We start from the raw sequence: 23,697 nt of genomic DNA, 5'->3' as shown, positions 1-23,697 counted from the left end.
TATTGTTTGATAAAATTGAGTACCACTTTTGCTAAGATAGAATTGTTTAGGTGTAATGGACCTCAGGCACAATGCATGATGGAATTTGTAGTATATTGTTTGTTGATCAAGGGTTAGTTTTACCAGATGATCATTTAAGTCAGCAAAAATGTGGTTAATGTTACTGCTTGATTCAGTCTGAAATACTGGTAATTACTTTAAGTGTATCTCATGGCATTTTTTGGCTCATCTGTCATTTTCCATACAGGAATGTATCATAGTTAATTCAGTCTTAGCCCCGCTCCAAAAGAAAGAGTCCTGCACAGTCCCTCTCAACAGGTGCAAAAGGGTCTCCAAATAAATACCAACCTTCTTAGGTTCCTTCCTTGGCCCTGTATGCCAGGAAGGATGTGCCTTTCTGACTATGTTAAATGTGTTTTTGTCTGGCCTGTGTTTATGCTTCAGTGTTGATCCACTGAACCCCCACCACCACCACCCTTTGCAACGTTTTAACTGCCAAAGCTCAAGCCCTACTGGCCAAGGGGGTAAACTAAAATTTGACTGTTAGACTGGACAGCCTTAGGGCTGTCTTTCCCCCCAACTTGTTGCCTTCCTCCTCCACTTTTCTGACCTCGTTTTTGCTAATATTAGGACTCTGTTAAATTTACCAGCGCTAACCAGCACTAAAGTGTTTTTGATCTCTCCCCTAAGCATGGTAATATTGGTTCATCACCAATTGGCATATTTAATTTACTTATAAGTCCCTAGTAAAGTGGTAATACAAGTAAACATGGTTTGTTAATTAAATGCCACTAGTGGGCTTGCATCACTAGTTGTGCAACCCACGTAAGTAGCCCATTAGCCTTGTCTTAGGCCTGCCATTGCAGAGCTTGTGTGTGCAGTTTACATTGCCATGTTGACTTGGCAAAAGAAGCCATTTTGCCAGGCCCAAACCTCCCCTTTTCTATCCATAAAAGTCACCCATAAGGTAGGTTCATGATAACCCAGAGGGCAGGGTACAATGTATTTAAAAGGCAGGATATGTACTTTTAAGTTTTAAATGTCCCGGTAGTGAACAACTCTCAAAATCGTTTTTCAGTACTGCAAGGCCTATCTCTCCCATAGGATAACATTGGGATTACCTTATTACATTTTGTAAGTGTAATTTCCAATTGGGAAGAGATGAAGCCTTCAAGTCTGGTGTTGCCGGAACCACAATTTAAAATCCAAACTTATGGTGAAGTCAGATTTTTAATTGCGATTCTGAAAATGCCACTTTTAGAAAGTTTCAATGAACAAGGGAAACCCACGGATCAAATGGGACCGGGATAGAGAATTATTTTTAGGAACAGGGGTACTTTAGTAAAGATAAAAAGGTGATTACCATGGATACATTAGTAAGTTTCATGAATAGTTATGTTAAACAAAATATGAAGTATTTATTTACAAAACATAAATTCATCAGGAAAACATATATGGAAATTATCCCAGCTCGAGTAAAATCAAGGAACAAAATGACAATGACTAAAAAAACAGGTGTAAAATAATGACAAAACATATGAACACTTTGTAGTGATCTGCTTTTAATGTAGTGCATTTCCCTTGCCCTCCTGTTCTCCCCTACTATGTGATGTCATGTAGAATGTTGGGAATGTTGGGACTTGAACAGTGGCAGTTGTGGAAGATGGGCTGAGTGGCCAGGAGGCTGCTCCTGGTGGGGCTTACTTAAAGACTTACTAAAGAACCTGTAAGGATACAACTAAGAAATAAACCACAACTACGAGACTTGTCCATGAGACTTCTTTCATTTCTACATTGGCGACATTGTGTTAAAAAATGGTCGATATGTGTAGGGAGGACGAATCCCCCTGTTCAGTTAGTGAAGTGTGTATGCAGTAGAGGGCATGTAATACTCCCTGGTCCTGCCATTTGTTTAGGGAGGAGGATTCCCCCTTTACATTGTGTTAAAAAATGGTCGATATGTGTAGGGAGGAGGATTCCCCCTGTCCAGTTGGTGAAGTGTGTATGCAGTAGAGGGCATGTAATACTCCCTGGTCCTGCCATTTGTATTGGGAGGAGGATTCCCCCTTTACATAGAATTCTATATTTCTTGTTATTTGATTATACTTACCTATTATTATATTTACAGTATATTTCTTGCTAGATGTTTATCTTCTTTTACTACGCTTATAGTATTGTATGCTATTTCATTTTGTTAATATTATTATTATATTTACAGTATATTTCTTGCTAGATGTTTATCTTCTTTTACTACATTTATAGAATTGTGTGCTAATTCATTTTATTAATATTTAAAGGGGGGAGATATGTAGTGATCTGCTTTTAATGTAGTGCATTTCCCTTGCCCTCCTGTTCTCCCCTACTATGTGATGTCATGTAGAATGTTGGGAATGTTGGGACTTGAACAGTGGCAGTTGTGGAAGATGGGCTGAGTGGCCAGGAGGCTGCTCCTGGTGGGGCTTACTTAAAGACTTACTAAAGAACCTGTAAGGATACAACTAAGAAATAAACCACAACTACGAGACTTGTCCATGAGACTTCTTTCATTTCTACACACTTACAGCCCAAAAAATCAAAAGAGTGTCTAACACTATCTAAAATTCAGGTCACTTATAGCAAAAAGCACCACTGCACCCAAAGAAGAAATATTTTTTAACATAGTGTTTATGGGTCAGAGTGTAGGTTGATGGCGTTAATATGGGATCATCATCAGGACTGAGAGTCAGTTGCCTGACAGAACAACAATGGTGTGTTTGCACTAAACACCTGTATTTACAACAATCTGTAATAATATACAGCAGGTCACATTGAATTCATACCTGTGAGGAATTATTTGCAGCAGTCTGTAATAACATACAACAGGTCACATGTAATTCGTGCCTGTGAGAAATTAAGTTTGGACTATCTTGGTCACAATAAATTTCCTATCCACATGGGTGTGGGTATAATCAAGAAATCCCCAAAAAACCAGACAGTGTGTAATGCAAGCCACTAGGTTACGAAGGTGGTGGCACTTACAGAAATGTAAAATGTACTGTGATTCAACCTTCTACAGATTAGGCCCATGAGACAAGGAAGCAATCTTTGAGTCAGGACCACTGGAAATATGTGATTGTGTGGCTGCTGCATTTTTCACACAAATATGGTTCTGCCGCATTTGCTGCAAAATCTATCAACTGCTGCATAATCTGCAGATTTTAACAACAAAAGTTTGTTTTCAGCTCAAATGGTTCAAAAGTCACTAATAACACAGCAAAATGTGTTGTCACGCAGTGAATGGCTGTTCGCAAAGGTTGACTGGTCACCTTTCTGTTGCTTATTTCTATGTTTGGGTGTTACATTAGAACTAAAGAGGTGCAACCTATGCCAAGACAGTTTTAACAAGTGTAAAATGGCAAAATAATGAAGTGATACTATCAGAACATGTTCCGTATTACCCAGCAAAGTTTGCCTTTTCTCAAAGCATAATTTAGTCAACCCTGCCACATAATTTAGCCCTCTCCTGCCTCATAATTTGAGTGGCCCTAGTCAAAGGACATACATATTATGACATATTATGATGCATTTGATCAATTATGATGTTCTGCATGGAGCCATTAGTCCCTTAGACTGGGAATTGTAAACAAAGGCATATCCTGAGCCCCGGAGACTTCAGAGGATAGCCGAGAACACAAAAACCTGTCACAAAAGATATAATAAACACCCATGTATTTTTAATTGTAGTAGCCCACCATTTGAGCATTTAAAACTGTGTTCAAATCTCTGGCCTGGGAGGCGCAAAACCTGCTATTTCTTCATTATTTTAATTTCCTACATTACCTAAATGTAAAAACATAAAGACAGAAATGGTCATTTATAGCTAGGTGGACCATCTGATGGTCACTTTTAGTGGTGGTGGCAGCACCTCTGGTAAACCAGAGGCAGACAAGTCAGGAGCGACTAATTTAAAGCAGTCTGACACTTTCCCCATGAAATTACTGTAGTGTACATGAGGGAACAGGGGCGTAGCTTCAGGGGAGTGTTTGGGGTGTTACACTCTCTAATAAATGCATTTTGTGATAAATAATTGGGTACAGATGCTTTCAGTCGGGTATAGTGAGGTGTCTGTCAGATTTCAGAACGAATTTTTACACACACATACAAAAATGCTCACACACTCTCTCCCTCTGACTGTTTGGAAAGACTTATAAAATGTTTGTTATTTCACAAAATAATGTGCTTTCTCTCACTTGGTACCTCTACCAATCCACATTCCTTTCCCTTTCTGCTGACCCTTAAGCCCCTCTTGTGTGCCCTGCTTGCATAATGTATTTTAACATTGTGTGCCAATGCGATTGTTGGGAACTATTAAAGCTCACACCACCCCCAATCTTACTGATCAAGCTACGCCCTTGTAAGGGAGTCACTTCAAATTCATGACCCATGGATCCATGGCATTACAGACATGTTGTCACTTATGTTATTCTTGAAAACATACTCCAAGAGAGGGGTCATCTTTAGGAAGAACACGATTAAAGACCTACACATGCTAGGAGATTTCTCCCACCACATAGGGGCTTCTCACAACCAGGGTCGGATTGGGAACCAAAACCGGCCCTGGCAAAGTGCTGGGCCGGCTCCCGGGGGTTTGGGGGTGCGGCCGAGCTGTGTGCCGGGGCCGGTTTCGTCCGATTTTGTTACAGGGCCAGATATTGCAGATATGCTGCAAAAATGGCCCTGTAACAAAAACAGCCCTACACGAGCCCAAAACCGGCCCTCACCCTGGCGGCCCACCGGGGAAATGACCGGTGCCCGTTACAGCCAGTCCGGTCCCGCTCACAAGCGTTCTGTGGTAGATTGTCATGGTTTGCATGGTGGCACTGGCCAGAAAGGGTTCCGGTCAGGCCTCTCAACCTTGCACAGTGTCATTTCCGCTGCTTTAAGGGATTCCACATGGCATACCCAGGCTCGACTCCCAGATAGGGGACTTTTTGCCGCACACTTTAGAAGTGACCGAGATGAAGAAGGATCGAGGAAGGAACTTAAGTGTTTTTTCTATAGGCTCTACCTATTGTCCTTATCTAAATGAGGCTCATATTCTTTTAAGAGAATTAGCTGTCACTGGGCACTGAATTTATTGAACGAAAGGAGACATCAGTTATCTGGGTTCCGAAGAGGCTACCACCATCTTGAGTAAACCTTGAGTGCTGTACTCACTACCGATGGAGAGGCTGCGATACAAACAAAGTAACTTGAATACCCAATAGGGAAGCAGTTATACCCACAGCAATGGAAGTCCAGTGATAATGAATTTTTCAGCTAATTTATTATGTGCATCACTATATAAGAACTTTTATTTTTATATAATTTGTGCATTATGAAATATATATGTTTTTTTCGTTCTTAATTATTTTTCACACCACCTGGGGGCAAATTATCAAGCACGGCGTTAAAATTATCGCCGCTTTAGTGGCAGAAAACTGCAGCTAAAGCGGTGATAATGGGCTTGATAATATGCCTTTGAGAATTCCCATAAAAGCCCATGTTGACACCAGAACATGGGCTTCTATGGGAATTCTCAAGGGCATATTATCAAGCCCATTATCGCCGCTTTAGCGGCAGTTTTCTGCCGCTAAAGCGGCGATAATTTTAACGCCGTTTCTTGATAATTTGCCCCTTAGTGCTTAAAGAGTGGGCCCTAGGAATCACGGGCAGGAGAAGGAGACAGGAAAACCACGCTGGCTTGATGTTCCATTATGAGAGGGGACACTGACCTCAGGGAAGACGCTGTGTTTAGCAATAATTTATGATTTTAAAACATTTCCAGCAGAGTTCCCTGTGCCTCCAGTTTGAGGCACCATTACAAATTTCAAGATAACTCTTGTGATTAATGTTCCTGCTAGAGAGAGAGATCATAGTTTTGTCTAGTGGGAGTTTTCTCTTGCAAAAAAGTAGTTCAGAGGGTTAAAATGCCTGCTGCAAAGAACTCCTACTGTGCAGATCACAGTTCTGAATTTTATGTGGACTGCTGAGTGGCTAACTGCCTTTGTCGCAGAAATCCTTTTGTCTCTGCAGTTCATAAGATACTACCCTAATATAGAATAGTGACTGTTACGAACTGTCATCAAAGATCTGCATGCAAACTGCATAAAATAGGTTAGGACGTTCTGTTTTTTCCCCCAGTCCTTCATTATCTTTTCCTAATGTTGCTGAAAAGGGTTTGTTTGGGTAGATATAATTTCTTATTAGTAAAGCCAGCCTTTACCAGCACTTTAAAACAAATGAAATGTATGTGAGAGGGGCTATGGAGAGAGAAGGGGCACTTTTGCCTGGTGATCATGAGGGAATCTGAGGAGGTAGTGATGGTGGGGGCAAAATTGACTGTCACACCAGATGCCAACAGCTCCAAAGCCGGTCCTGGCTGAAGCTGTATGGAGAGCTTGACAGTGTCCTTTGGGGTGTACCCAAAGTTTGACAGATAAGATTGTCCCGTTCTGTTATCAACAAGATTCAGGGGAAAATATCCAGCTTTATATGGGCTTCCTGTGGGGCAAGGCTGGCCTGGAAGTAGTTGAGGAGTGGTTGAGAAGAAGGCTTGTGAAGGGCGGCTTGGCTTTACCAGATCTAAGCTTTTATTGTTTAGCATTTCAGTTTAAAAACCTCCGAATGCAACTCGGGAAACCAGATAGCTCTACGTGGGGGAAGCTCCTGGGTGAAATGATAAGTGAGTTTGGTGAGGGCGGTTTTCTGTATAAGTTTGGAGCTCCTATATTTTTTAAGAAGGTTCGGTTAAAGGTTTTAAAGACGGCATTAAACCTTTGGTGTAAGATGAGGAAGATACTCAGTATAGGGCATTACTCTAATTTCGCCCCATCTGGGATTCTCCCGACACCACAGAATGTATGAAGGATGGGCTGAGTATTCCATTAAGACAAGCGGGGGCGCAGTCTTGGGGCGAGTTGATGGCAGAGAACGGAATCTTACCATGGGACGTCCTGAAAACCAAAACCAGAGGCACCTAGGTTTAAGTATGTGCAGCTTTCATCCTGGTTTGCAACTTCGACTTTGGAGGTAAGAGGGGACTGGGAATATGAGTCCTGTCTTCAGGATAGGAGATCCAAAAGGAAAGAAGTTGCCCTCTGGTATTGGAAATATCTGGACGCTGAGGATAAAAACTTGTTGGCACCATACACGATCTGCGAGGATATTTTCCAGAGGGTAGATATGCAACTGATATGAAATAATTACCTGAAACTGTTATACTCGATTGTTAAGCTTGCAAACTTAAAGCAAAATCCCTTTTTTACTTTCATAAAGCTCTATTGGACTCCCCAAAAAATTGTAACATTTGTAACACAGCCATGCCCAAATTGTAGAAGTTGCAGCTTTTTGAAAGCGGATGAGGAACATATTTTCTTCACCTGTCTTGGAATAAAGCCATTTTGGGCAAATATCGAGCCCATCTTAAAAGATATCCTGGGTGTAGCCATCATATTAAACCCCATATTAGTCCTCTTGGGGGTGGATAACATCATGGGGCAGATTTACAAGCCCCTTGCGCCACCTTTGCGTCACTTTTAACATGGGAAAAGTGACGCAAAAGTGGCTCAAGGGGCTTGTTAATCTGCCCCCATGTATATAGTTCATTGAGTAGAGACCAAATTGGCCTTATCTTCTTCCTGGTATTACTAGCAAGGAGGGACATCTGTAAACAACTGGATCGACCCTGTATCCCCGAGTGTAATAGATTGGATTAAGGCGACTAAATGGACTTGCCATATGTGTATGGAAGGCTCTTCGGAGAGAAAGTCGGAAGTCTGGGATGAGTTTATAAGATGGTCTGGACTAGAGGGAACAACTGCGGAATCCTCATAAGAGCCAATGATTACACCAGTGGCAACGCTTAATATAACAGCCTGGCTGACTAGCTCCAGTGAGGTGGAAGCAATGTGAATGCAAAAGACCGAGTGACGGCTAGAACTGGGTTCGGCAGTGTAAGCATTGCAGACACAGTGGTGATATGAGGACAAAAAAAGAAAAAGAAACTGCATGTTGTGTATTTCTTATATGTCTCTTTGGGAATGCATGAGTAACCAAATGAAAAGGTTTCTAGATCTGTTACCACCATTTCCCTGGGGAGTCTGGGTTGTCAAGTTCTGAAGTTGCAAAATCCATTTGTTACCTTGTCAGGTTAGGGGTACAGATGGTGCACTGTGAGCTAGCAGAACTAAGGCCAACATATCCTGCTGGTGAGCTCAGAATCAGTCTTTCACAGTTCTGACGTTTATGTTGTCTAATAAACACACAGTTTTACTTAGGAAAGTAGAAGTCATACGGCAGAGCAGAACCTGTCATTATAATATGTGTTGCCAATGTTGAAACAATAAGGCAGTGTTCTCGGGAAAAAGATGTGATTAAGAGTGCAGAGCTGAGAAGTGAATCCAAAATGGCAAGCAAATCTTCCAAAATGTTAGCTGTGCTAGGGTAGAGTCCAGGCAGACCAGTGCTTAATGTGTAATAGAATGAGTGTCGGTGCCCAAAGCTCTGCGCAGAAACCCGCAGCACATGCTTTTAAATGTTGGGGCACGTAATACTAACGTTCTGTAGTCTTGAATCAACCTCATGGCTCTTCCATCCACTTTATCGCTCACTCACTGACCCTATATCTCACTGGTGAAGGTTCGTGCTTTCTCCCATAGTGTCACCTTTCCTGTTTTTCTCTTCCTAATACTTTCCCCTTTGTGTGTTTTACCCATTCTTGTCTGGGGTCAGTGTCTGATGAGGAAAAATCAGTGCCAGTCCCCTAAAATGAGTGGCAGTGGGACCCACCAGCAACCACCAGCTCAAATTAACCACTGGGACAGACTCTAATTTTTCACGGGCGCTGGCCTGTTTGAAAATGTTCGATTTCGTGAAAGGACAGTCTCTCTCTAGATGAGAGCTAGTGAAGCGAGACAAGACCACCAGCAGTGGCGTCTGGCAGGGAACGGGGGTGGCAAGGAAGGGTGGGGGAGTTTGAAAAAAAAAACTATATAAAAAAAAACACTTAGCTCTTCGGCCGGCCGCATCTCTCCTCTGCTTCCCTTCAGACGAGTCCCGTAATGGAAGCAGGAAGCACACAGGCTCCACTAAGCCTATCAAAAAGCTGCAATGTTGTGACTGGTCTGAGCTTCATGGTTTGGCGCTCAGACGGGGACAGGCAGCTTGTGCATGTTCCCCACCAGGCTGTGCATTACAGCCTGGTTGGGCCCATACAAAGTCAGTGGCGGTATCGCCACACTGCTTTAGAGCAGTGCAATGCAAATGTTATTATCATCTTTTTTTTTGTATTCCAGTAGCGCCAGGTTAGGGCTGGGCTATGGTCCAGGGACGTCCGGGAGGAGGAGTGACTGGTACTGTACCTAAAGTGCAAATGACTGTTTGGCCGGTCCGAGATAGCCGACCAAACAGTCATGTGCACATTGCATGTTCTCCAGCCAGGCTGCATTACAGCCTGGGTGGAGAACATGCCCTGACTCTCTTCCCCTCTCTGAGTGCCGAACCATGGCGCTCAGACATATCTCAACACTGCTATCAGCAGCGTCGCGATTGGTCAGGGAAGTCTGGAAGTCTGGGTGCTTCCTCGTTCTGCGAGGAGAGGCGGTGGCGGCAACGGTGACGGCGAACAACAGGTACGTTTTCTTTTTTGTATTTCCTAAATCCCCCCGAACTTCCCACACCCCTCCGCAACCACCCCCAACCAGCCGCCACTGCTGAGCACATGTATTTCAAGACGGGATCATGTGTGCTAATTAAGACATAAGCACATATGAGAGCGCATTGAAATACAAGAGTTTACAAAAGGAAATCTTTTTCGTATATTGCACATCCGGTGCTCATGTATTTCAAGGCGCCTCACCATTTTCAAACTACACCAACCGCTACTGTGCGAAGTGTGCATTACTGTTTGGACGGGTGGCAACTTAAGTCCATGAACAATTCCTCTTCCCTGTAGACCCTGTGGAAAATGATAATAATGCAGTTATTGTCATTTTAATTTTCCCTTTTCCACTGCTCTGAGAGCAGTGGGGCGACGCTCCTCCGGAGCTACGGAGGAGCAGCCCCACAAGTATTAGCTTATCTTTGGAAAAGAAACTTCACAGTGACCGAAAATGGGTGCGAGGACAGCCCTCCACCCTGAGCCTTAGTAATAAAACCAGGATTACGATATAAGGAGGATTCCGCCTGCGTGTGCTCTGCTAAACCCACTGAGCATGGACATCCCATCACTAAAGACAGAGGCGCTGCAAGAGCACGTGGCTGCAGGTGCATAGAGGTGAACTGGAGCATTCCTTAAGTGTGCAGCGTCTGGTACAGCTCAGCTGCAGAGTGCCAGGGAGTTTTCTCGTCTCTGAGCCTTGAATCCCGCCGTCTTCATCGTCTGTCCGCTGAGGCTGACACCAGAAGGCGTGAGATTGTCCTCAGAGAACTGGGCCTTGTGCGGGGGTCCTAAGCGTGTGCTGTTGTCACTGAGACACGAATCACAGATCACGAGTTTACCTTCAGGGCACTGAGACCAGAACAAGGAGATACCACATCATCCTCCGGGCACTGAGCCTGGAATAAGGTGTGTCCTCACTAAACTGAGTCTCAGAACTGGATCAGGAGTTACACATTCACCAAGGCCTTTCCGCGCCATATGAAATGAAATGAAAACAGCATTTGTTAAGCGCGTAGCTACCCAGGGTCATCCCAGCGCCATGGCAGTAACAGAGAAGGACACCGCATCACACTTAGGGGAAGAGCCAAGTCTTCAGAAATTTCCGGAAGGCTTGGCGGCTGGGTTCCCTGCGGAGGGGGAGGGTGTTCCACAGCTTAGCGGCATTGCAAGCGAATAGGCGACCGCCACTTCTGGCCCTCTTAATCCTGGGAACAGCGGCCAGGTATCGATCGTCTGAGCGCAGCCGTCTATTCGCCGCATAAGGCTGGACCATGGAGTGGTTGATCGCAGGACCATTCCCTGTTAGCATCTTGTGGGCAATGCATATGTCACGAGCGAAATGTGTATCTTTGCACCACTGAGGGTCGAATTTCCAGTTAGGCATTCATCCTCCAAGCATTCTTTATTACATTCTCTGTTAGATGCAACCTCTGTCTATAGAGATGTTGCTAGCATGTTATGACGCAGGAATACAGATATAATGTGCTATGCATGAGACCCTAGCTTGTGTCCTGTATATGAAATGTTAACAGGTCAAACCTGTACCCTGAAAAATCAAAGGCTCCTCCTAGCCCCTTATGAAATATTCAATCTGGAGTGCAAAGGAAGGAAAAAAAGAGTTCCAAGTTTATGCTTTATGCTTTCCAAAGCGAATACAATAAGAGACTATAAATAACCACTGTGCAGTGGGACCAACTTTGCATGTTTACTCAGCAACAAACTCTTCCATGCCCAGAACTCTAAGAGCAGCTGGAACGCACACACTGTTCTCTTTAGGAGGGGGTTGGAGAGTATCTCTCTCTCTCTCTCGCTTTCTCTCTCTTTCTCTTTCTCTGGCATAGCTAGGGGGGGAAGGAGGAGGTTCACCCGGGGCGGCACTGTTTTTGGGTTGCGGCAGAGGTGAGCAAGTCATGTCTGTTGACTACCACCATCCCCTCATCAGCCCCGAGAACACCCCCGGAACAAGTCGTCCGTCAGCCGCCACCCCCGCTCATACCTGCACCAGACGGCAAACTTAGGGTCTGGGTGGCAGTAGGTCTAGCCATACCACTAGTCTCTCTCGCCCTCCCGCCCTCCATTTAGGTCTAGCTTGACAGTGAAGTTATCTTCATGACCTGTTGTTACCAATGATTCAAAGTATAGTTAGTGCTTTGTCTCTCTCACCCCATGCAATTGATATCCTTTTGCCTCCTATACAGTGCTTGCATCACAACAAATGAAGGACTATTTTAAATCTCAAAAGTACACTCTATCAAGAAACACTGAATTATTTCAATGATGTACCACTATAAAAAGCTTTTGACTTATTGTGTGTTTCTTGAAGTGCATCAGGGTTTTTTCTAAAGTTTTATTGAGGACTGAAATTGCAAGCCAGACCTGCTTGTTCTTTCTCTCCCACCACCACCACCGGCTGCCACCCGGAAAACCTACTAAAACCCGACATTTCTAAAAACTTCACATGAAAGACTGTCCATGGTGGCACGTCTTGTGTAAATCCCACGATGCTTTTGTACTCACGATGTCCACCAAATCTCAAGCTTTAACTAAAATCATGCATTTTTCTATCAATTCTGTGACATAAACCTCCAAAACCCACAGGGATCCCTGAAATCTCTACCACCCACCTTTGCCACACTTCTCTAATGAAAACGCCACCTCACTTGTGACCTATGCCTAGCATAGGGAGCACAAAGTTTCCCAAAACACAATGTGGAGTCATCTTAAATAGGGTTTGGTGCAGAAATTGGGCCTGGCCTCATCTACCATTTAGGGAAATGTACCAAACCCAGACATTGCTGAAAACTAGACACCAGGTAGACTTTAGGGTGGACCCTTGTGTGGATTCCAAGACGCTGTCTTACCTACAAAGCCCTGCAAACCTCAACCATACTTGAAATAATGCCTTTTGCTCACATTTTAGTGATGTTAACTTCCAGAATCCGCAGGGATCCACAAAATTCCTACTAGTTAAAAACACTATGACGCTTGAGATCCACGACAGTCACATCACCTGGATCAACCTCGGAGTCTAGTTTTTTAGGAATGTCTAAGTTCTGTAGTATTCCCAGGGTGCCTACTGAGCAAGGGCCCAAAATCCCAACTACCCACATTGTAAACAAGCATTAAAAATGCAACAGGTCTCATCTTTGTCCAAGTTAGAGCATTTTTTCTAGCAAATGGTGTTTCTTTTTAGAAGTGCTTTTATTATTGTTTTAGCATTTTTCAATGTACATAATATGCATATTTAAGCATGTATTTAGAGGTTTTGTTATTTAGATATGCAGATGTATTGTATGTGTATATATGTGCATATATATGTTGGTCTATATATGTATATAGGTGTATGATAGCATAGTGTGCATACATATACAGATCTATACATGTATAAAAGCATATATTAGTGATATTGGGATGGATATATGTATATAAAGTGATATCTTTCATAAAGCAAATGGCTTTAACTTAATCAAAGGCGAGACCTATTGCATTTTCAATGCATGTTGTTTTAGGAGCAAGCATGTTTTTGGAACACTCCTCTACTAGGAAGTCAGACAAGCACAGCAGAACTAGAGTTAAAATAGGGCAATAAATCAGTTCTGAAACATGTGCCGAATGACTCCATTTTCAATTTGTTTACTACCCTTAATGCTCCAAGAAACTGCAGACATTACGTATGCAAGATGCGCAGTCACATACAAATTGTGGTGCCCAAGTGTCACCAGTAGAAACAGGCGGCCCACTCTACAGTCACATGTGTTCCCGAATCCCTACCTGCATCGTGTGATCCTGTGCAGATGAGCTCTCTCTCGGTCTTGACCCCTTCGCCCATCGATATTTGAAGCCACAGGAAAAGCTTAGCCCCTAGCACTGGGGGTGTTTAATTAATAATACTAGGCCTGGCAAAGACATGCATCGCCATGGAGAGGGCAACCTGCAGCCCAGTTCCCTCATCCTGCCCTTTGCACACCGCTGTGAGTGCCCCGAGCCCGAGTCCGGCCACTGAATGCACAGCCGGTTCCACCTGGAGGGGCTACTGTTACTGGGAGTGTTCCTGCCTCGAACGGAGAGCGCTACTAACAGCAACAACTTAACAGCGCGTAGTCACTTCTAAGCGCTGTAAATAATCGGCGTTACAGTACTGTTACTCAATGTAAAGATAACTGACCGACCTCAGAAGGATGGTCTGCCCATGACATCCGATGTCAGCAGCGAGTGTTGAACGCGCTAAGTCACCTGTACTGTGATTGTGGTTGTGAGGTAGTTCCGGGGTTCTGAGTGCATGCTTTTACTAATGAAGTCGTTACAATTCCAGGTCTCATTTTTAACCTCAAGTTAATTTCAAGTGGAACAGTATTTTCCGCATAGTGGCTTGGATATTCACGGGGAGGGGCGCATGAAGTTCTGTGATGGGCAACTGGCAGTTACAGAAATGCAGGGTTTGCAATAAGACATATTCGGTCTCCGTTTCATTTTATAAAATTGCCTACGATTATTGACACTGTTTTACATTAGATATTTACATGTTCAGTTACCCACGAAAATAAAAGCAGCCACCTGGTATGCACCCGCTAATGCACACTCAAGAAGACGCACGCACAGACACGTGCTCAAAACCTCCTCACGCACACACAGATACAATTTTTGATACCTTATATAAGGCTGTTACCTGAGGAGTGTAAAAAAAAAATCTTGTAGCCCTGTAAAGGGAACTACAGTAAGGGCACCGCTGGAAACTCTCTCGAAAGCAGCGAAAGACGTCACCCCCGGAAATGGTATGTATATATATATATATAGTGCGTGTGTATATAGACCTTTCTTACACTGTACTGTCATCTTTTATACATGGCCAGTTACTTGCAGCGACTTTCCCTTGTGTTTTCCTGGTGAGAAACGTGTTCTTCACCAAAAAATTTTAAACATGCTAGAAACGCGTCATTTCGTTACACATTCGCTTTCTTTTCTGTCATATTTTTTTGGAATATACTCCCGCAGGCAATTAAAATTTCACTCTCAATACGTCAGAATTTGTTTTCCAAGTCGTATTAACGACCGGGACAGATGAACAAAACAATTTTTAATATTTTACTACAATGACTTCAAATCAATAGATGAATCATTTCCAATTAAAAAAAAAAACATATTAAATACATGTTCAGACAATGACGGGCATATAAACAGATTCAAATTAACATATCACTCAGTTAAAAAAGAAAAATCCTTTACAATGTGTTGTCATCCTACCTAGCAATTCAAACTCTTGAAAATATTTTCAGTCGGCGGCTTCTTTAAAAACAAATACATCCAAAATCACAACAGAGCATGCACACATTTTCTAGTGCTTGAGAGGCTTTGTGGCACTCTGCTTGATATGTAACCCGTGATTTGACCTACTGACGTCATAGGAGGGCTGTGCTTGCAGCCCATTTAGTGTCAGCGTTTGCTTTAAGGCTCACACCAGCACTTGTGAACATGCTAACACTATCGACTTTCTAAGAGTGCTTCGATTACTATGCTGTGGTACCGCTAGGCGCTTCCATCTAAATATCTCCATTGTATGTTTCTTTTTAAAACTGCCTGACACACAGAGCTTTGAAGGGCCTTTGATTGGTGTGAGCAGGTGGGAGCATTCATTCAGAATGTGCGCAATTGTCGGTGAGGCATTGTCCCCCACACCTACAGAAAACAGCAGCACATTTGGCTGTCACTTGGGGGGGGGGAGGCCCCTCCTCTGTCCAGCTGTTAAAAGCCTTCTTCTCATCTGCGTCTTTAATGGGATTACATCTCTGCACACGTCTCCCTTTAGCAGAGCAAGAAATGCGGCCCGGACTACAGATCACCGGATATGGAACCAGCAAAATGGGTTTATAATCCCAGCTCTGCCCATCACTTAAGAAAACTGTGTGACCCCGAGCAAGTCGCTTGCTTTCCTGCTCTCTCGGTTCCCTTACTCTCTAAACCCAGTAGCGCTTCATAACCTGGAATCAAACCGAGCGCTGCAAAGCAGAAATGAGTCCAATTCATCTGATGGCGCCTGTTTTCTAGAGCACTTTATAGTGAAGTTTTCGTTCTCACTTTTTAAACTTCCCATTCTCTGAGGTATTCGTCACCCTCGAGCTTCGTTACTATTTTTAGCATTTCCTCGCGCATCAGAGTGGGGACCAAGCTCGAAGCTAGCGTGCGATTGTTGGAACGTATTTGAGAGATGTTTTCGTTGGTTTGTCAGTGATGCTGTTTTTAAGTTGCCGGAAGTGTTTAGAGATCTCCTGCCTGGCTGTGGTGATAAGTGAACACGGATTCTGGAACCATAGTAGGACACAGGGCGGGTGGGGGTAGAACAGGACCAAGCGCTGGGACCAAGCTCGAAGCTAGCATGCGTTTGTTGGAACGTATTTGAGAGATGTTTTCGTTGGTTTGTCAGTGATGCTGTTTTTATGTTGCCGGAAGTGTTTAGAGATCTCCTGCCTGGCTGTGGTGATAAGTGAACACGGATTCTGGGACCGAAGTAGGACACAGGGCGGGTGGGGGCAGAACAGGACCAAGCTCTCGCAATGACTCTGCCATGACGTTTCGTTCGCCTTTTCTGCCGTCCCACATGGACGGCCTCGCTGCTAAAAGGTTTCTTATCTTTATGGGGCCATGTGTTTGGCCCCATAAAGATAAGAAACCTTTTGCGACGAACGCAAAGCAAGCGAGGCCGTCCAAATGGGACGGCTGAAAAAGCCAAGCGAATACGTCACAAGGAGCTCTTTTCCAATGGCTGGCCACCGTTTAGCATAAACGGCGACGCCAGCCAATGGAAAAGAGGGGCGGGGCTTAATGCCCCTTACAGAAAATATCCCATATCATTAAGTCTCGCCAGAGAGACTGCGCATGCGCGCAGCCTACGCTAGCCGAGACCTAAAAAAGGATCAGGTTGCTTCGAGTGAACAAATTTGATCTGTACACATTGCGTTCTGGGCTGCTTTGTATCGGGGGCTCTGTGTCCACCCACACAAGTGTGGTGCAATGGCTTTAGGGATGTTTGTGGGAATGGCGGGTGATAGACAATTTGTGCGTCCCCTAAGATTCCAGAACTTTCCCTCACAGAAATATGAACAAAATGGTTTGTGGTTTGCAGGGGATTCTAGGTAACAGAACCTTGTGAGGTCCATGCAAATCATGCCACCCTGGACTCCCCCAGGTGTCTAGCGTTCAGAAATGTCCAGGTTTGACAACCACTGTTACTAAACTCATTCTTAGAAACACATAGGTTTCCTTCACACACAGTTTTCATTGTTTATATTTTGCCACATAAAATGCTGTATAGTCACTACAGAATGAAAAAATCGTTGTTAGGTGCAGCTCAGCTGTTGGCTCTGGCTTTTGTGAGTTTTTAGAGAACCAAGTCAAGTCAAGTCAAGTCAAGAAAACTTTATTTCGGAGAATCTCCATAAAAGTACATAAAATGAATATAAAAACATTTAAAACCATAGATAAAATGATTAAAAAATTGGTGCAGCCGCACGGCTAGATACCTGCTAGTTACATAGAATCATGTGCCTTTTATCACAGTGCAAAAATGAATCATAGTGCCATTTTTAAATACCGTTTCCGTTTGTGCCATAAGGCCCCCAGAAATATGGCCACAGCAAACACAATGTGATCAGCCATTTCACTTTTAAGAATTCTAAAGGCTTCGTGGCACCTGGTAAAACCCAGGTTCCTGCAAACGGGAATGATCCATTTTCTGCGCACCTCAGTATAGCCCGGACAGAAGAATATGAGATGTAGCTCAGTTTCTTCGCTTGCTCTGCATGCCGGGCAAATACTGGGTGTCGACGCAGACCACAGGCTAGTGAAAGCACGAATTGGCAAAGACCCGTGCCTCCATTGCAAATAGAGCTTCCTGATTATTACAGGGTAAACATTGTCAAGGACTAATTCAAAACTGTAATTATTCTTCATGTAAAGGAATTGGTGTGTTAAAGACCCTAAAGATTTTGAGGGTCGAAGTGAGGGAGCCTTGGAATCATAATACAATTTGGTTAAAACTTTTTTAGGAAGCTTGGAACAGGCATTCAGAGGGTCGTTCCAAAGTGCATCTAGACCTAGGCTCACCAGACTATTCCTTACAAATTTGAGCCAGGCAATGTTCCCCGAATTTGGAAGGCTAAGAACTTCCTGTAAGCCCTGTCTATAATGAATCAGTTCAGGCACCGTCCACAATCTACGCCAATAGATCACGGGGCGAAGTGCCAACTCTTCTTCCAGGGGTCTAATGCCTAGGTCGAGTCTTAGAGGCACTAGGGGTGTACTCGGAGGAAGAGCTACTAGACACCTGAGGAATCTGTTCTCCTCCTTTGTCAGACTAACCAAGACTTTGTGACCCCATAGTTCGCTACCATATATGACAGCTCCTCTGGCTTGCACCCTATAAATATGGAGGGGTGGGCCAATAGGTTTGAGGGTCGACCTATTCTTCCCTATCATCCTTAGTATACCACCGGTATGTTGCACTAGTTTCATCCTTGCTTTCTCCTGGTGCGGACCCCACCCCAATTCCTCATTGAGAGTAACACCAAGGTATTCGAAGGTGTTAACTCGTTCAAGTATGTTGTTCCCTATACGTGGGATGCGGTGGAACCTGGGTGGCGGATTGAAGGCCATGAATTTAGTCTTTAGAGTATTTATCTCCAATCCATGCTCTCTGCAAAAGTCCCCAAATCCATCCAACACACGCTGGATTCCCATCGGCGACTTGGAGAGAAGGAGGGTGTCATCCGCAAACATAATTGCCGGGACCCTCCTTCCCGCCAGCTTCGGGACATCCGAATTGAGGGCCCCGTTGAGGTGATCAATAACGCCGTTGACAAAGAGGCAGAACAGAACCTTTTGCGACGAACGCAAAGCAAGCGAGGCCGTCCAAATGGGACGGCTGAAAAAGCCAAGCGAATACGTCACAAGGAGCTCTTTTCCAATGGCTGGCCACCGTTTAGCATAAACGGTGACGCCAGCCAATGGAAAAGAGGGGCGGGGCTTAATGCCCCTTACAGAAAATATCCCATATCATTAAGTCTCGCCAGAGAGACTGCGCATGCGCGCAGCCTACGCTAGCCGAGACCTAAAAAAGGATCAGGTTGCTTCGAGTGAACAAATTTGATCTGTACACATTGCGTTCTGGGCTGCTTTGTATCGGGGGCTCTGTGTCCACCCACACAAGTGTGGTGCAATGGTTTTAGGGATGTTTGTGGGAATGGCGGGTGATAGACAATTTGTGCGTCCCCTAAGATTCCAGAACTTTCCCTCACAGAAATATGAACAAAATGGTTTGTGGTTTGCAGGGGATTCTAGGTAACAGAACCTTGTGAGGTCCATGCAAATCATGCCACCCTGGACTCCCCCAGGTGTCTAGCGTTCAGAAATGTCCAGGTTTGACAACCACTGTTCCTAAACTCATTCTTAGAAACACATAGGTTTCCTTCACACACAGTTTTCATTGTTTATATTTTGCCACATAAAATGCTGTATAGTCACTACAGAATGAAAAAATCGTTGTTAGGTGCAGCTCAGCTGTTGGCTCTGGGTTTTGTGAGTTTTTAGAGAACCTATAAACTGCACATATCACCACAACCAGAAATATCTGTCAGATGTAACCATCTTTTGCTTTTGTAAATTGGCTTCCAGGCAAGAACAATTACAGATGAATATGTTGTCGCAAATGGCTGTTTCTCCTACATATTTTTTTAAATTTCAACAGTTATTTCCCTTTGGTAAACCTTGAGTGTTTTACACAAAGGACCCTTTGATGAATTTAAAATGCTGTCTACTTTTCAGAAATATAGAGCATTGCTGGATCACCCATGGGTTTCAGAGCTGTCACCATCACATAGTTCAAAGAGGCTGAAACTACAAGAAAAATACGAAAAATAAACCTCTTACAAAAAAGCAAAAACAATTGTAAAAAATATTTTTCAATACAACTCAGCTTGTTCCTGAAAGCTGGGTAGATGGGAATCCTAGCACAGCAAACCTTTTTTTGATGCTATCTTTAGAAAACAAAAGTATGCACTTTCATACACAGCACTGTTTTAACGTTCCCACAAACCCCAACATTTAGCTATATTTTGGCTATTTTCTCAGCTTCCTCTTGTGGAATCTACTAATCCCAGGTACCCTTAGATCCCCAGGATGTTGTAAAACAAGGATAGATCCAAATTTGGTGTGGATACATTTTCTGGAAAACAAGTTACAAACGTTTAAACATGACCTACCCCTAACATCCAAAAAAGGGCTTAGCACCGAGGTGTGATGGCCTGGGGGATCCCTAGAAGTCAGAAGGTTAACTCTAAAACCATCCCTTACCTCACTTTACCTCTATCCACCCCTTAACCCTAAACTCAAACTTACCTCTCTTTACCTCTACCTTTACACATCCCTTAACCCTAAAATCATCCTGAACACCATTTACTTCTACCCACCTCTACCCCTAAAAACATACACTTACCTGTGTGGTGAAGTTCCACATGGTAAAGGGAAAAACCTATTATATATACTTACCTGTGTCATACTTACCTGTGTGGTCAAGATTGTGTGGTAAAGGCTGTTTCCCATGGCAGATACTATATGAAGACCACACTGCAGTGGCATGGGGAAGAGTGGTCTGACAGAGACGTTCTACGTTGCTGATACACAGGTTCCTACATTTCAGGTTCCTATATTTTGCTACTGTACTTTAGTTTTTTTACTGTGCAAAGTCTATAATTTCCAAAATAAAATTTGATTCTCTTCAAATGTTAGTAGCATAGTGATGGACAGGTCTAGAATGATGGTATGCTTATTAGGCATTACATCTTGCGGCCCGCAGCCTAAACTGAGATCTATGTGTTCTTACTCCTACCTAAATTACTCCTACCTAAATTACCTAATTAATGTAGCACCTGTGCCTGTTTGAGTTCTTAATTATAATCTATTATGGCGATTGCCAGTTATCATTTTATATTAGGTACTATTAGTTAAAGTTTTGTTTATTTTGTCATTTCTTATGTTATAGCAGTAAATAAAACTTCCATGATGCTGTGCCCATCAGTAAAGGTTTATATTTATTGATTTATTGTGTTTAAATGCAATATAGTCAAAATAAAATTATATGGTAATATTTGCATCCATTAATGTCGGGCATACAGTTTTACATGAATTGTTTACATTTAAGATTCAGCTGACACATGTTTTGCCCCATAAAACCATCAGATATGGGAATTCCTCAAGGTTGATATATAATTGTTTTAGTTGGGTGACGTCTATGATACTATGAATTCAGTAACTTTTGGAAATTCTGTAAGTCAGGTTAGAGAGGTGATTATAACCGGGATGGCTATGTCATATGATTTGAGGTTGCGGTCTCGTCTGCCTTTCTGAATTGTCGGTAAAGGTCCAGACACTGGTTCCATATTGAGAACTAAATCATTTGAAGTATTATGTGGGTACGAGCTAACGCAGAAGGAACAGTTTCACATCAGTCGCTGAGTTTGTACTGGGGTGGAATCTCTACATGCTAGACCTCATTTCTAGAAGTTCTTACTCCTGCCTAAGTTGTGGGTTTTTTTAGTCTTGAGAGCTTTGGTCTCTCTTGTTGAGGCTTCATTAGAAGCGGCATACTCTTTCTTTAGTTCTCCATGGGCTCTCCGTACCACTGACCGCTAACTTTGTTTCAGGAGGCTGGTCTAACTACTTGCAGCCAACCATGCAAGCAGGATCGAAATACCGGTATCGTATTGTGTCAAATTGTGTCTAGTTGATATGTTGTGCGCACGTCAATACAGATATTTTATTGGCTGGTACTCTCCTTAATGCTGAGTGTTGTTGACCGCAATATTTGTATCTTTCTTCATGTTCTGGTATCAGGAGTGACATAGCAAGGGTTCCAAGGGCCCTAGTGTAAGCAAGAAAAACGGATCACCTCTCCTGTGGTTTAGTAAAAAGCACAGCCTTAACTGGGGTACTATGGTCTGTTCACACCTCCGGGCCCCAGTGCCACTACAGCCTCTGCACCGATGAAGATAAGTTACTGAGTATCAGTTGGACACCAGTAGCTTAGTTGTCGGTGCTGTGCGTGGAAAGCTGCTGTGTGGGATCCCACCTCATTCCCCACAGTCAGACAACACTGGCCACCTGTCAAACATTATGCAAATCGGTGCCGACACCTAAGTGTGTCTGGTTTGCTACTTGCTAGCAAGTGATTTAACAAGTCTCGGTGATCTCAGTAGATAGTACACCCTCAAGTGAAGTTGTTGATATTTGCTACATCACTAGTGGTCAAATAGTTCCCCATTACATTGAAACTGTCCTTTCAAAACATTCACAAAATTATTTTGTTCTGTGTTTTTCCAACTTTTTTTTATTTTAGCAGTCGTCTGATGTTCTACTGAGTACTATGAAGTGCTTAGATGTCGGTTGTTGTGTTAGTCAAATGATGTGATATAGCGGTAGAGGCATAATACTAGGTTTTATAATGGCGACATTGTGTATATTGTAAAGTTCATGTGGTTTGTTGTTATAAGGTTTGGTGTGGTACTGCGAGCTATAATGTTGGATGTGTGTTAATGTGTTATGACGTGGTTAAATGATTGTGTAACAATATGTGGTGTTATTGAATGTCAAGTTTCATTTGGTGTTGTGTTGTATTGGGATGTCTATGCTTACCTTTTAATTGATGCTGTGGAGTGGTATGGTTAGGGGTGTAATATGTGGCACTGAGTAGTGTGGTGCAATGTAAGGAGACCTGGATAGATGAGACAGTAAATACCTTGGTCTATGGTGTGCTTTTAAGGTATAGTGTTCTGAGTTGTAAATGTTATTATGGAGAGCTAAAATGTATAATGCAGTATGGTGTTGCATTGGTGTATGTTGTGTATGATGTGATTTTAGGTGCCCTTGTACATTCAGTTAAATACTTTGCATGTGATGCACTTAATGGAGTGATGTGTGGTGTGATGTTGAGTCGTGTGGTATTTCTTTGAGGGGTGCAGGGTGTGTTGCTTGTGGTTTCATTATTGGAGTTGTGAGTTTTTGAAAGGCATTTTCCAAGAAACATATAGGTTTAAGTCTCTCCTTCAATGGGAGAGTGGCCATTCTGATGGCATTCCCCTAAAAAACACTATACTATTCTGCATTGATGTACAGGTTTGCATTGAACGAGGGCCCGAGAAACCCTGCCTGATTTATGTGACTTTTACATGTGATTTTGAATGTTAACTCCTGTTGAAGGTGGAGGGAAGCTTTTGTAACGACTGAAACGCTGTCGCAACTAAAACACTTTGGATCACTATCTACACAAGAGAAAGAACCAAAGATGAATTAATACACCAGCCCCTTTTAATGTTTCTGCAGAATCCATGTCTATTTTTTGCATTTTGTGTAAATGTGTGTCTGTTGGATGTTATTTCTGTTATTTTATATGTGAAAAATCAAACAAATATCCAAGTACTGACATTTTAAAGAAATATTTTAGTAGATAATATGTATTGCCTTACTTACTGATAGATGTTTGGGTACTGCTGTGCATTGAAATATTTTTATTTTTCAGCTAGTAGCTTCCAGAGCCAACTTTCTAAACACTTACGAAACTTTCTTGTGGCAGTGGGGATTCATTTTTTTATTTACTCTTTGTGTTAGGTCAAGTTTTGTGTCCTTAGGTGACTGTTACTCCTTAGATCTGTTTTTTTAAATGTATTGCTCTCATCCATCACAGGAAGTTTGTTCAAATATTACGATTTGCATCGACTAAGCAAGTCCTGTACAGTTTCCAAGTACACATTTAAGCATATTTCTTTTTCTTCACACAAATCTGCATTTATATCAAGGTATGTAACACGTCTACACCTTTAAGAAGATAGGGAAATACAGTAATTCATTTCTTCTTTTACTTGACACGCATCTATGAAGTATCCACCTGTTGGGTTCCCAGGTTCAGTGATCAGTTGCATCAGATGACCCCACTCCTATAGATCACCCCCACTTTAGTATCCATATGGACCAATGTG

The 23,697-nt window shown here is 43.0% G+C and overlaps 1 protein-coding gene across 4 annotated transcripts in view; it reads left to right on the top strand.

Annotated features, from left to right (window-relative positions):
• The window catches only part of LOC146861354 (cAMP-dependent protein kinase inhibitor alpha-like), a 330,507-nt gene that overhangs the window by 244,584 nt on the left and 62,226 nt on the right, over positions 1–23,697 (top strand). The window lies entirely within an intron of this gene.

This window comes from Triturus cristatus, chromosome 3_1, assembly GCF_964204655.1.
Source record: "Triturus cristatus chromosome 3_1, aTriCri1.1, whole genome shotgun sequence".
Taxonomy (NCBI): Eukaryota; Metazoa; Chordata; class Amphibia; order Caudata; family Salamandridae; genus Triturus; species Triturus cristatus.
The sequence above is the reverse complement of the archived record's forward strand: the minus strand, read 5'-3'. Positions and strand labels throughout refer to the sequence as shown.